Here is a 15,523-nt window from a genome sequence, read left to right as displayed (position 1 = left end):
AAACCGGTTTTCCCGAGGGTCGTGAAAAGGCAGTGACCCCTAGATAGAGAAGACCTTTTCAAAAAGAGGTACGTGGGCGCCGCCATATTGGGTACTGGGCTGTGCTCGTAGTAAAGCAAAACGTTTATGGTTTATTTAACGTCCCAAAGCGACTCAGGTTATGACGGGCGTCGCAGTGGAGGACTTCGGATATTTCGACCACCAGGGGTTCTTTAACGTGCACTGATATCGCACAGTACACGATCCTGTAGAATTTCGCCTCCATCTAATTTCGACCGCCGCGGGCAGCCGAGCGCCATGACCACTGAGCCACCGCGGCGGCTCACAGGAAAGAGCTGAGGATTACCTCCCGCACGTTCTCCACACAGCCCAGAAAAATCGGCTTTCCAGGTGGTGATAAGGTTGTGTCACGACAGCTGCCGTGCTCATATTCGGATTTACTCTTTTCGTTTTTTTTTTTGCGGAGCGCGGTTAATGCGCTTTGTGGAATTCCACCTTGTATAAATAAAATACAATGTGCATGTATCTCGGAGTACGGTATTAACGTGACGGTTGAATTGAAAACTCTGCGATGATTTCAATTACGCTGCGGAGTTTGAAAAGCCGCGGCCGCCTCGTAATGACAGGCATTTCAGATATTTCACACCCAAACAGCACAGGTAGTTGGCCCAATATTGCAAAAGGATGGTTCCACTCTGTCCCTTTGTAGGGTCGGCCTTTACCAATAGGCTTCCAATATTGGCCCGATTAGCTGTGCTGCTTGGGTGACTGTTTCTGCTGGTACAGCTACCATATTCACTCGCATATAGGTCGACCTTTTTTTTCATTATCATTCAGTCTTCATCATCATCATTCGGGTGCACACAGCAATTCGATGTGTGCACCCGAATGGCTCTTTCGTTCATTTCTGGGGTCTTATCATGGTAGACAGCTTAGGAAGCAGTATATTTTGGCGTTTAAATAGGTACCAAAGCCAGTGTATTATAGTTTATAGAGGGGTTGTGATCAAAACAAAAGCTCCGGCGTGCATGTCGAAGCCGTAGTCATGCACAAAACAAATAATAAAAATGAAAAATTTGCGTCAGTTAAAGTCTAGGCAAAGTGCTAGTTCAATGGGTCAACTCATATGGGTCGACTTATATTCGAATAATTTTTTTTTATATCTCGGCGAACCCAATGTATAGGGGTCGACCTGTATTCGTGGTCAACCTATATGCGAGTAAATACGGCAGTACCTGGATTTCTTCAGGGGATGCCTCGCCCGACACAACGTCGTCGCATGACAGCCTGCAGTAAGCTCAAAAGTGTTGAGACTTGGGCGAGTTGGTACGAATTCCTACTTTCTCCGCTGTGGCACCACAAGGACAAGGACGAATACGGAGTGACGACGACACGAGTGCTCACTAACAACTGACAAAATTTATTAAAAGCGCAAAATATATAGAAAAAAAACAACGGTTACATGCGCAGTTACCATGCGCGGTTACCAAGCATGTCAGAAGCCACAGTGTGTCCCATTGTTCGAAGAAACGCGCGTTCTCTGGAAACATAAAGATAAGACTTGCCGGGAGATTATGGAGGCCTTCCGTATAATGAAGCCGGCCGATGAATGCGTGAGTTCGCCATCATTTCTGCTACTTGACGCTGAGGTTGATTGTCTTGAAAGAGCATTAAACTCATGATAACAGGTAGATTCCTGGTGCTGCAACACGTGTAATTGCCTGGCGCTTTTGTAACCTTGTTCTGGCTGTGCATGTAACCGTTGGTTTTGTCTATATGTTTTGTGCTTTTAATAAATTTTGTCAGTTGTTAGTGAGCACTTGAGTTCGTTACTCCGTCTCCGTCCCTGTCCGTTTTGGTGCCACAGCAGGGAAAGTATGGACTGTAGTAAGCTCCGCTCTTGCGCGTTCCAAAGGCAGGTCGGGAAGAAATGGCAACAGCCTATATGCTGTATGTAAGGAGGCATCGTGACACAGGAAGGACACTAAGTAATCAATAATAGAAAAGCATATTTCTTCCCTAGTTTCTGGGATTCCGTTTGGGGAGGCCAGCTTGGACATAGCGACACGGATGTATAGAGAGATATACAGGGCGTATTGCTGACCTGTTTGTTTCTCCTATTTTGTCCCAATGTCTAAGCCACTCAAAAGGAATTTTCTAAAAAGTGCCCGCAATAGAATCTCATTCGATGCCTTTCTTCACCCTGCACTGCGGCTGACTGCTGGTGATGTAAATAAAATTCACTGACCTTAGGACCGCCCAGCCTTGTCATGTGCATTCAGCCTTTTAACGGAAATGACGTAACCGACGAAAGCAGCGAGACAAGCACTGTTTAACAGCGAAGCTTGGGCATGTTGATAATCTATTGAGTAGAAACAGCGTGAATTGAGATTGAGACGAAAGATGGCAGACAAGTCACCGCTCGTCCTTGTGTGCCTTCCTTCGTCTCAGTTCGCGCTGTTTCTACTGAGTGCATCTCATTCTCTTTGCCCTGTCTTAGCGCTCTTACGCCCTTTCCGTCAACTTGTACCAAGCAGCCCGTATCAGCCCTATTCTAGATTTCGGCCTTTTCTGTTTGCGCTACTTTCTCCTCTGGTCTTTCGCACTGATAAATAATCCGCTGTTTTTCTGAATATTGTTTATTTTTCTTTCTCTCTTTCTTTCTTTCTTTCTTTCTTTCTTTCTTTCTTTCTTTCTTTCTTTCTTTCTTTCTTTCTTTCTTTCTTTCTTTCCTTCCTTCTTTCTTTCTTTCTTTCTTTCTTCCTTCCCTTCTCTCTCTCTCTCTCTTTCTTTCTTTCTTTCTTACTTTCTCTCTTTATTTCTTTCTTTTATTTCATTACCACCTTTCATATGCCTGGATTATAGCAGCCAGAACACGAGCGTGGTTTACATCCCTGCACTTTTCCTCTGCCTACTCCATCTTTCCACCTTTCAAAATAACGTCGCAACGAAGCGAATTTGAGGCAGCAGAAGTAAGAGAATAGTTTCGCTGCGGTAAAGTTGTCGAACGCGCAGAAAGCACGGTGGTCAGCTTTTGCAATTTCTCTGTCTTGGTAGATGGTTTTAGCTTCGTCGAAAACGACAGCGCTCTTTAGGAGCAGAAGGAAAGAAGAAAAAGAAGACGCAATCTGACCTCGTGCCGGCAAGAAATGTCGCCGGTATACTGCTATGCACCGGTTGTGGTCAGTGCATTCGATATCCCGCCCGACGTAACTCTGAATATTGCGCCCTTTCTAAAGCTCGTCTCTGTGGCGGCGCTCCGGCACGTGCTCAAGATAAACGAGGGGACGCAGGTAGTAATTAGCCCGAAGGAAACTCGCACAGCGCCGTTTGCGAAGGAAGCTTCGACTCAGCTGCCTCGATGAGTGGTCGATGCATGGAATACTTTCTAAGTGCCAACGCAGCTCTGTCCTCTGTTACTGAAAGCGGGGTAGAGAGGAGGGTAGAAAAACTCAACCTTGTAAGGTGATTGTAGCGAGATAGGTCAGGCCGAGTGGAGTATCTGATTAAGGAATCAGCCTCGGTGTTAGCATTGATAAGAGGCGCTCCGGCAGCGCACAACAATTGGAGATAAAGAAGTACTCCTCACCCCACGGTGCAGCCAGGAGGCTCTTCACGTCTGGAGGTCAGTCGGATCCTGTCATTCTGCCGGAGGAAACGACAAACGCAGCGGAAACCCTGAAGGGAATGTCCACCCACAAGCAAAGCCCGTCAGAGGCACAGCATATACGAGCGAGCTTCGCGACGCACGCGAGCACCAAGGTTGTTTTGGCTCGCGTGGCAACGTCTTTCTGTGATTGTTTTCATGTCCCCTGCGAGGTGCAATCGGTACTTGCACTTTGTGAATCGAAGAACAGGATGGCGCCACCAGCGCGTTATCGCTCCCTTCCCCCTGTGCTAGGCTGCTCAACGAAGAAGGCGGCTCTGCGCGAGGGGGAACCGTGTCATGATGCCATCGCGTGAAACAGCGCTCGCTGCACAGCGTAAACGCCTCGCTATTTCCGCTGGCCCGTGCCAGACGTTTTCTTTCTTTCCGGGAGGAGAAGGGAGACATTAAGCCTTTAGCGCACGCATACATTATTTGTGCAGGCCTAGACGAGACTTGTATCTTTCGCGGTATCACATCGTTTCGGTGGCTTCCTTCCCCCCCCCCCCCCCCCCCCTTTGGTGTCGCGGCTTGACTGCATAATAAGGTAAAGAGTATCCATGCGGCTCTGAAGGAGGTTAACATCTCTTCAGCACACATTTTAATAAAGGTAATTAAACGCCCAAAGTTTACCTTTAATTCATACTACTTCGACTGCTAGAAATGTTATTGCTGACAATGAAACCAAGCACGTATCTTCGAGAAACGGCAGAAAAGCGCCACATTTACCATGGGTGGGTGTGTTGTGTGTGGGTATTTCTGCTTACTGCCTCACATCCCTTCATTTCTCACAGTACTCCATCGCCGTCATCTGGAGGCATCAGCTGTGAGGCTCAAAAGTAAAGCAAACCTTTCAGATCAGCCAGAGACCCGGACCTGGGACGAGTAATACACTTTCCTCTCTTTCTCCGGCATTCGTTCTAAATAGACTCTCTCTGTTACTGTCGGTTTTCAAAAATGCATTTCATATTTGTCACCTCGCAGCAGCGCTGTGCCGACTTATTCCAAACATTATATCGATTCTTCTAGGAATTTGCCGTTCCATTGCTCTTTTGTGCTTATTTCATAAATATTTGTTAAGCACAAGGCCATCTCCATTACCTCTTGAAACGCCTACACGCATTTCACGCCGCCTACATAACCAGAAGAGCATAAAACGCATTCACGGTAGAACCCTCGCTTTTAATTCATCTGCACTTCCACGTGCCATCGTTCTTTGGAATGATCTTCCTGACAATATCGCATCCATCGGCAACCATCAACCATTCCAGGATCAGCTACGTAGATATCTCACATGACATCGCTTTTCCTCCTATCTGATTTTTTTTTTTGTTGTCGCAGTGGACTTTCGTTCCTTCGTTGCCATTACGTTTTGTTTTGGCCGTATGTCCGGCATTCATGCTACTAATAAGTGCCTTGTATCATATGTATAATTTCGCCTACGTTTTGCTTTGTACATTAGTTTCTTTTTACTTAATCTCTTGTACCTCATGTTGTATTATTTAGTTTCTTTTGCACATTTGTCGTTATTTGCCCCCCTTACTCAATGCCCTTCTGGGCCCTGTAAGGTATTGTGAATAAATAAATAAATAAATAATCTATATGATGCCCGCAGCTGTAGAACTTGTCGCAGCCTGTGATAGGTGTGCTTATTGTTCTCCTTATTTACGGGCAAGGTATGTGAACGAGTTTGTAAATATCTGTTCTCAAGCTAGGCTTGCGATTGGCCGTGATCCGCACGAGGATCGATAACGTTATTCGTCGATACAATAGCAGAGGAGGGTAACGTATTCAGTACGTGAGCTAACCAATCGCGTTAGGCGTTGGGAATATACTAAGCCAGAGGACAATGACCAACTGATTTCACGCACGAAAACGTCTCAGCTATGCAATCTGGGGCTGTATTTTGTAATGAATCTTTTGCTGATTCTTTTTTTTTCCTCTTCGCCATTCGCCAGTTCCGCCTTTTACGCCGATGCCTGCGAAAGATGTCGCTTGCTAGCTGTCAGCCAGTGTCGTCACTGGCAGCGCCCGACAATTGTAGAAAAATGGCAGAAGCGCAAAAGAATTTTTCGTGAAAAGTATCGCTACAGAAATAACCTCCAGTATGGTGCCAGAATTAAAAGCGCGCGAACTGGGAAGGTCGGCGTTGTCAGGTGATATACCTTGTAGAGGTGCGCCGCGACGGATCTCGCCACTGTGGGTCATATTTTTGGTGTGTGTTGTGGGCGTGCGCGCGGGACTGCACCAGCTGTTTTCGCTTAAGTTAGAACCAGCACACCGAGTGTTTCAGCTAGATGTTCAGCAGTTTTTAAAAGTAGACTTACTGGCTCAAAAGAGCGGTTTTTTCAGCATACCATGGTCAATGGTGCAGCTCATCAGAATGCAGCTAAGACGCTCTAACTATATTAGCGTGATTAACAAACATTACTGTTATTAAAATTACCGTTATTCCCCGTATTTATTGTGAGACGTGTAGCCTACCGTAAGTAATATCCATCGCGGATATTCGCGGTGCCTGCCTTCGCGGTGGCTCAGTGGTTATGGTGCTCGGCTGCTGACCCGAAAGACGCGGGTTCGATCCCGGCCGCGGCGGTCTGATTTCGATGGAGGCGAAATGCTAGATGCCCGTACACTGTGCGATGTCAGCGCACGCTAAAAAACTGAGTTGGTCGATAGCCCCGGAGCCCTCCACTACGGCGTCCCCATAGTCTGGGTCACTTTGGGACGTTAAGTCCCATACAACCATAAAACGAAACTATTATCCATATCTTATTAAAATTTGGCAAACGCAGTTATCCTTGCCGCTGTCTCAACAAATTTTGGCTATTTCGACGAGTTACGTCCACTGGAGGGTTTGATCGCCTGCAAGGTTCTCGAAAGCTCACGTATTTTGGTGCGACGTAAGCAAAATTTGTTGGAGCACCGCGCCGAGGGTAACTGCGTTATCAAAATTATAGAAACTGACGTGGATATTACTTTAGGTTGATAACACGCCTCACAATAAATAAGGAGACCAACCGTCATAGTTGAATATTCAATATCAGTTAACCAGCCTACTAGTTAGCATGAGCTGTATTCTGACAATGTTATGCATAAAAAAGCGCTCTTCTAACTGGGAAAGAGTACTTTTTTAAATTGCAGAACATCTTAGGTGAACCACCCGGTGTATTAACCTTGTGAACGCAAATAATAACCTACTGGAAGAAGTTCTGATTTGGGAGACGCTCGACAACTTGTTTCTGCTTGCGAAATATATACAGAAATAGGGCCTTTGTTTTTATCCTTTCCGTATATCACCGGTACGTACGGCAACGCAAACGAGAAGCTCCTGTGGAACAATGATTGCCGCGGAAAAAATGACAGATGTAGAAATTGAATTGTAGGCCTGCTAAAAGGAGTTACTGCCGCATGAGAGTGGGTAATGAACTGGGCGACTGTCGATATTCACAAAGGTTTAAGACAGACTTGTCCGTTATAGCCGCTGTTGTTCATGATTTATATAGTAAAACAGAAATAAGGTTGCCAGGAAGTAAACGACTCCTCTCTCTAAACCCTGCGGAACGATTACGCAGCAGCGGCTCCTTGTATGAATGAATGCTGACAACATTGAGTGTTTTGCTGATAGCCATGCAGGCAGGACCCTCTTGTCTGAAGAGAAATAAAAGGCCAAATGCGGAGATATAGAAAGAAACATACCTAAATCGACGACTACATTTCGGGGTTAGTCTGATGAAACAGGCAAATTTTATTAGAGTGATTCAGTAACCATCTCGACGCTGACTTTTACAGGTTCACTGTAGCCCAAAAATTTACGCAATTTTTATTAAAGGAGGGGATGAATTTTATGTAATTTTCAGGTTAAGACAATTTTCAGGAAAAAAATTCCCTCATAACTCTACCCCTATCGCAAACAACAAAAAATTGAGGGGATACTTAAAGGTGCACTAAACAGGATTCTGAGCTCGTTTTTTTACAGCGGGAACTAGATCTGTCCGCTTCAAGCAATCTCAGGAAGGTCTAATTATTGTCATGTGTGGCAGATTCCTGTATGAAGTCCGATTGAATGTTCCGGCTCCCACCTTTTTTTTTTTTTAACTGCCGTCAGAGAGTAGGAGGAATCAACCAACGCTTGGAGTGCCTTTCAGCCAGTCGCGTGGCGTCTTGCCGCTCTGCAATCGGCGGACACACAACACGCGGAGCGATCTGCGAAAGCAAAAAGTCAAAGCGTATGTTTATTTCCGTGGGCTTAATTTCCAGGTATGTTCTCTTCGACGCAAATTATTTATTCACAGAAATCTAAAAAGCAAAATAAAAGCGAAAGCGAAGCCAACACGGTACCGGTACACGGTACCGGAAATCACTCCACGGGTTTGTTGACTTCTACTCTCGGAGGCTAGTCAAAGAAAAGCCGGGATGTTTATTCCGATTTAATAAGGAAAGCGGCCGCACAGGACAATAATCGGAGCGTGTAGATCGAGTTCCCGCGGTAAAAAGACGAACTAAGAACATCGGCGTCCGGAAGGGGGGGCAGGGGGGGGGGGGGGGGGGGGGGGTTGACCCTCCCTGGAATTACGGGTATTATTTATGCACTAGTTCCTTTTTGGTGCTAACCTACCGCCGCCCCCATCCCCGGACATAAAGTTCTGCGGACGCCCTTGACTAAGAGTTCTCTTTAGTTCACCTTTAAAGGGAAGCTGAAGCACTTTTCGAAAAAAATTGAGTTCCTCGCGGCATTTTATAGTTTTTAGTCCGCTGAAAAAGAGTATCACATTCAAAAGGGCGGAAAGAAACGCAAAAAGCTGTTTTTGGAGGGCGCCGAGCGAACGCCGCTGTAAGCCGCGACTGGCAGCAACCGAAGTTCTGCTTGTCTGAGGCTTGCTGCAACTTTGCTGCAGTTTACGAGAGGCTTCTTCATAGCTGCCTTGATGTCAACGCTCTCGCTGATACACCTGTGAGCCCCTTCCGGGTGTGCTCTTGCAGTGATTTTCCTCACAAAAGATAGTAGTTTGAACGTATCGAGATGAGGATCAAAGCAAAACTTTGGTCATAAGTTGAGAGGTTTTTTTAGCGTCGATAGGCACTTCCGTATTGTTGAAAATATGCACAGTTTCAATATTCTAGGGATGAGGGGCTTTCTTAGAAAGAAACGGTAGAATCTTGTTCCGCATTAAGTCACTCACTTAAGAGACGGTGCGAAGGGACTGAATGAATCGTTTTCCCCCTACCCCCCGAGGGGCTTCACGGAAACAGGCAATCCCCAAACAGTGCTTGAAAAATCCCACCTGGAAGTCGCAAGAGAAAATGCATATTTAGGGCAGGTGGTGACAGCTGATCCGGATCATGAGAGGGAGATAACTAGAAGAATAAGAATGGGGTGGAGCGCATATGGCAGGTTCTCTCAGATCATGAATAGCAGTTTACCAATAAAAGCATACAACAGCTGTATCTTGCCGGTACTCACCTATGGGGCAGAAACATGGAGGCTAACAAAGAGGGTTCAGCATAAGTTAAGGACAACACAGCGAGCTACGGAAAGAAAAATGATAGGTGTAACGTTAAGAGATCCGAAGCGGGCGGAGTGGGTGAGAGAACAAACGCGCGTTAATGATATCCTAGTTGAAATCAAGAGGAAGAAGTGGGCTTGGGCAGGGCATGTAATACGAAGGGAAGATAACCGCTGGTCCTTAAGGGTAACGGAGTGGATTCCAAGAGAAGGCAAGCGTAGCAGGGGGCGGCAGAAAATTAGGTGGGCGGATGAGATTAAGAAATTTGCGGGAATACGGTGGCCGCGGCTGGCGAAGGACAGGGTTAATTGGAGAGACATGGGAGAGGTCTTTGCCCTGCAATGGGCGTAGTCAGGCTGATGATGATGATGGCTGCAGGCTTCAGACCGCAGCAAGCGGCGTATCCTGACGCCATGTCTGCTCGAAGGTGGCAGTGGTCCTATCACGCTGCGTAGTTCCGGAGGCAGGTTGTCATTTCTAATGGAAAAAGACAGTAGTCGTGCTTTGCATGTGGCTGTCACGATGAGGCTGTTGCAAACAGAATCCTAAAGTGACCACGAAACAGATGAGCCCGATGTTGAAGAAATTAGATCCAGGAGTGGAATTCGCAGGGCCATGGCGCATATAAATAACAGCGTGACATACGGGATAATAAGGCGGAGGCAAAAACCACGAGCACTGACTAGGAACTGAAGCAAATTTTATTGCGTCGATGACAATATTGAAGCGGGTAGACGACGACGACAAACAGCGATGGCACGAGTGAGAAGAGTAGAAGACGAAGAGTAGAAGACGACAAAGAAGTTCGGACTGTGTTCTCGGTGCCGCTCGCAGCTGTTCTTGTCTATTTGTAAATATCTGTAAATATATTCTTTCCCGCAACATATTTGGTGGAGGTGCGGATTTCCCCTACGTCTACCGACGACGGAGCTCCGCAGCGGCCGCCAGTTGCCTTCACTCATCATGACCCAAGACGCCTCCCAGCAAACCTCAGCCCCGGCCATGACACCACTCGTTCTTTCTCCCCCTCGTGACCCTGGGACATTTTCTGGTACAGACAACACTGACGTCGACGACTGGATCAGCATGTACGAGCGAGTGAGTACCTACAACCGCTGGGATCCGACCCTCATGCTCGCAAATGTAATATTCTATCTAAAAGACACCGCCCGGGTCTGGTATGAGACGCACGAAGACCATTTGACCAGCTGGGACGTGTGCAAAGAGAAACTCCGCGAATTGTTTGGACGGCCGCTCGGCCGAACGCTTGCCGCTAAGAAGGACCTCGCCTCCCGAGCTCAAACATCTACGGAGTCCTATGTGTCGTACATTCAAGATGTGCTGGCCCTCTGTCACAAAGTTGACGCCAACATGCCCGAGTCTGACAAAGTCAGCCACGTGTTGAAGGGAATCGCCGACGATGCCTTCAACTTGCTTGTATACAAGAACTGCACTACAATCGACGGAATTATTAAGGAATGTCGACGCTTCGAGGAAGCCAAAAGCAGGCGTATTAGCCAGCCGTACACACGCCTCCCCAACACGGCTGCGACTTCTTCATGTGAAGACCTGCGACACCGGGAAACTCCAGCACCCCCAGAAAATGTGACCCGCATCATCCGACGCGAGCTCGAAGCTATGTCCCCTGCCGCCCTGCATAGACATGATGGCGACAACCGCTTGCCTACCATCTCTCTGGTACAAGCTGTCGTCCGCCAAGAGCTTGCAAACCTTGGTTTCCAGCCCGTCAGCCCTGTACGGTCTTCACCACCACCCGAAATCACTGCGATTGCTCCTGGACGACCTTCGTACTCCTCTCCACGTCGCCGAAACCCTAACGATTGGCGGACAACCGACGACAGGCCCATTTGTTTCAATTGCCACCGCATTGGCCACATCTCCCGCCACTGTCGAAATTATTGGTCCCGTCGCAGCACATACCGTCCTCTCAGCTCCCACCGTGACGACGAACAGCCCAGCCACTACACGCCCCCTCCAGCCCAGCACAGTGCTCCAGTCGACGGCCAGATTCCCCGCTCCAGCCGCTCCCCGTCCCCCCTGCGTCGACAGTCCCGTTCGCCCCAACGCCGTCGCTCCTCTCCGGGCCCCTACGGACGCTCGCAAGCGGAAAACTAGACGCTGCAGTGTCTGGAGGTGATGCTGCAGTACAGCCCCAGTCCCAAAATCCTCGATTAGCCCTTCGCGCACACCATAATTTGCTCGCCATTCATGTCGATGGAGTGCCTGAGCGAGCCCTGATCGATACAGGCGCGCACGTATCCGTCATGAGTTCAGCCCTACGACGCCGCCTCCGAGAAGTACTGACCCCTGCACCCAAAGCCGTTCTCCGCGTTGCCGACGGCGGAACGCCTCATGTTGTTGGACTATGCACAGCCCGTGTGACCATATCCGGCCGCCATACATCCGTTCTGTTCTCTGTTCTGGACCAGTGCCCTCATGAAGTCATTCTTGGCCTCGACTTCCTGTCTGAGCATTCAGCCCTCATTGACTGCGCCACTAATGTTGTTCAGCTTGACCTTCCTCTTTCTGCTGAGTCGCCGTCCCCAGTTATACACCGTCTTTGTGCTGTCGACTTTGTCCGTCTACCGCCTCAAGCCGCAACTTACATTTCTTTCTCATCTGTTCCCCCTGTACCTGATGGTCACTACGTAGTCACTCCGGAACTTGACGTCGCCCTGACGCGCAGCATTGCGCTTCCACACACTGTATTTACAATGCGGCCAACCGAGCGTACCTTCCGGTCCTGAACTTTGGTTCATCCATCCAACCGCTCCCGCAAGGCATCTCACTCGCCACGCTGTGCCCTGCTGCCGAATGTGTGATATCAGTGGTGGACAGCTGCTTACCTTCCACTCAGCAATGCCGGCTGCCTGCGGCCCCATCAACAGTGAACCCAACGGACGACTACGCCGACATGATCGCTTCTGACCTACCGCCGCTGCAAGCTCGCGATCTTAGGTGCCTCTTATCATCTTTCCGCGACATCTTCGACTTTGATAGCCGTGTTTTGGCTCGGACCTCTGTGGTGACGCATCACATAAACACCGGTGATTCCGCTCCTCTCCGCAGACGTCCGTACCGAGTGTCCAGCGCCGAACGCACCGTCATAAATCAAGAGGTGGACAAGATGCTCGCAAAAGACATCATCGAGCCCTCGTCAAGTCCTTGGGCTTCACCAGTCGTCCTGGTGAAAAAGAAGGACGGCAGCTGGCATACAACACTTCACGACCAACGCGCAATAAACACAATTTGACAATCATGGTGCCACGGTGCCGAACGAAAGCGTATCAGTTTTCTTTTTTTCCAAGAACGATATTGGAATGGAACGGGCTTCCGTGTGACGTGGTCCGTTTGACAGATCAGAAGTCTTTTTTATCTGCTGTCATATCGTCATTTTAAGCGCAGTGTATTCATTCATGCTCTTTTGTTTGCTTTCTTTTGTATGTTTGGGTAACCGAGTGCATTTAACCTTGCTCTTTGTCTTTCTATAAAACCCTGTGTGTTAGCTTTTGCTTCTTTATTCGCATTTTTACTTGCTTTGTTTTGTCGCGATGTACGATGTACCCTTGTACCACTCCTGCCTTGGCCACCAAATGGAGGCTGGCAGTATTGAATAAAATAAAATTATCGGCACCTCAACCGCATCACAAAAAAAGACGTATATCCACTCCCAAGGATCGATGATGCATTAGACTGCCTCCACGGCGCCAAATATTTCTCTTCAATTGATCTTCGATCGGGGTACTGGCAAATTGCCGTTGATGAAAAGGACCGCGAGAAGACCGCCTTCATGACGCCTGATGGCTTATACCAGTTTAAAGTCATGCCGTTCGGCCTCTGTAACGCCCCGGCTACCTTCGAACGAATGATGGACTCCCTTCTTCGTGGCTTTAAATGGTCCACTTGCCTCTGTTACCTAGACGATGTTGTGGTTTTCTCGCCTACTTTTGCCACGCACCTCGAGCGCCTCTCCAATATTCTGACAGTATTTCGTAACGCCGGACTTCAGCTGAACTCATCGAAATGCAAGTTCGGTCGTCGCCAACTCACTATTCTCGGACACCTCGTTGACGCTTCTGGTGTACGCCCAGATCCCATCAAAATTCAAGCTGTGAAGGACTTTCCTCTTCCAAAGTCGTCGAAAGATGTGCGCAGCTTTGTCGGCTTGTGCTCGTATTTTCGCCGTTTTATCAAAGATTTCGCCGGCATCGCTCGTCCCCTCACCGATCTTCTGAAGAACGACACCCCCTTTACTTGGGGCCCTGCTCAAGAAAACTCATTTTCAACCCTCGTTCATTTGCTGACCACTCCGCCCATCTTAGCACATTTTGACCCGTCGTCTCCCACAGAGGTTCGCACGGACGCCTCCGGATATGGCATCGGCGCCGTCCTAGCCCAACGTCAACAGGGTCAGGATCGAGTCATCGCTTATGCCAGCCGCCTAATTTCAGCCGCAGAGCAAAATTACACCATTACTGAGCGTGAGTGTCTTGCCCTTGTCTGGGCAGTGGCTAAATTCAGACCCTACCTGTTCGGCCGTTCATTCGCTGTTGTCACTGATCACCACGCTCTCTGTTGGCTGTCTTCACTAAAAGATCCCACCGGTCGCCTTGGTCGCTGGGCATTGCGCCTCCAAGAATACTCATACTCCGTCGTGTACAAGTCAGGGCGCCATCACCAGGACGCTGACTGTTTATCCCGGTACCCTGTAGAACCACCTGACCTAGAGGACGCTGAGACCCTGCCCTGCCTCTTCGCTATCTCCGATCTTGCCGATATTGCCAACGAACAGCGCCACGACTCATCTTTACGTCCTATCTTTGATGGCATCCGTTCTGCAAACCGATCTCCGTCTCTGAACCTTTATGTGCTCCAGAACGGCATTTTGTATCGCCGAAACCTACGCTCCGATGGCCCTCCGCTCCTGCTCGTGATACCCCAACGTCTACGGTCTTCTGTCCTTGAAGAACTGCACGATCTGCCGACAGCCGGTCACCTTGGCGTGTCCCGCACGTACGCTCGGGTGCGGCATCGCTTCTTTTGGCCTGGTCTCTATCGTTCCGTCAAACGTTACGTGGCCGCTTGCGTCCTGTGTCAACGTCGGAAAAGGCCCTCCACTTTGCCTGCCTTCTTCTGCAACCCATCGACATCCCTCCGGAACCTTTTCACCGTGTTGGCCTCGACCTTCTTGGCCCTTTTCCGACGTCCCTCTCCGGCAACAAGTGGATCGCTGTCGCAACTGATTATACGACTCGGTACGCCATCACGCGTGCTTTGCCGTCCAGCTGCGCTACCGATGTTGCCGATTTTCTTCTGCAAGACGTCATCCTTCACCACGGCGCCCCTCGCCAACTGCTCACCGACCGCGGTCGTTATTTTCTATCCAGAGTAGTTCACGACATTCTTCGTTCGTGTGACACGCAGCACCAACTCGCGACAGCTTACCACCCACAAACCAATGGGCTTACGGAAAGGTTCAACCGCACGCTCACCGACATGTTAGCCATGTACGTATCGCCAGACCACCGAGATTGGGACGCAGCCTTGCCTTATGTGACATTTGCATATAACTCTTCCCTTCATGACAGAACAGGCTATTCTCCTTTCTACCTTTTGTTTGGTAGGCATCCCACCTTGCCTTTGGACACACTCTTGCCGCCTTCTTCAGCCCCCACCACTGCTTACGCTCGGGACGCCATCTCCCAGGCCACGCTGGCGCGCCAAATAGCACGTAGTAGGCTTCAAGCCTCTCAAGTTTCCCAGAAGTCAGCCTACGACCGCCGTCACCAGGCCGTCGAATTTACCCCAGGATCACTCGTCCTTCTCTGGACGCCCTCTCGCAGCGTCGGTCTCTCCGAGAAGCTCCTTTCGCACTACCGTGGCCCTTACCGTGTCGTGCGCCGTGTTACCGACGTGAACTATGAAATTGCTCCCCTTGAAACCTCGCCATCGTCCTCTGGCGCCACCACCGACATCGTCCACGTCTGTCGCCTGAAACCTTATCACGACGCTCATACGCCGCCGCCCTAACGCCGAGACGGCGTTTCAGCAGCCGGGGGTCCTGAAGCGGGTAGACGACGACGACGACAAACAGCGATGGCACGAGTGGGAAGAGTAGAAGACGAAGAGTAGAAGACGACAAAGAAGTTCGGACTGTGTTCTCGGTGCCGCTCGCAGCTGTTCTTGTCTATTTGTAAATATCTGTAAATATATTCTTTCCCGCAACAATATATACCCCCGGGCCACGGCCACAGCATAAAAACATTAAAACGAAGCATTGCTGCTTGGTTCCCCGCGTTCTCAGCAAACAAGAAAACTCATTTCTTTCCTTTTCAAAGTGACAGAAGAT

The 15,523-nt window shown here is 49.1% G+C and overlaps 1 protein-coding gene across 2 annotated transcripts in view; it reads right to left on the bottom strand.

The window, feature by feature from the left end:
• Positions 1 to 3,806, bottom strand: part of LOC149344666 (uncharacterized) — a 42,168-nt gene extending 38,362 nt beyond the window's left edge. Inside the window, exon 1 of one of the 2 annotated variants that reach the window (XR_016283214.1) lies at positions 3,590 to 3,806. The gene's annotated coding sequence lies outside the window, so the exon portion shown is untranslated. The remainder of the gene's footprint in view (positions 1 to 3,589) is intronic. The other variant, XM_089546326.1, reaches the window with a different exon arrangement.
• Positions 3,807 to 15,523: the final 11,717 nt, after the last annotated feature.

The sequence above is a fragment of the Amblyomma mixtum genome, chromosome 5 (genome assembly GCF_055824585.1).
Source record: "Amblyomma mixtum isolate Tamu chromosome 5, ASM5582458v1, whole genome shotgun sequence".
Lineage (NCBI taxonomy): Eukaryota > Metazoa > Arthropoda > Arachnida > Ixodida > Ixodidae > Amblyomma > Amblyomma mixtum.
Note: the sequence above shows the minus strand (reverse complement) of the source record. Positions and strands in the feature narration are given on the sequence as shown.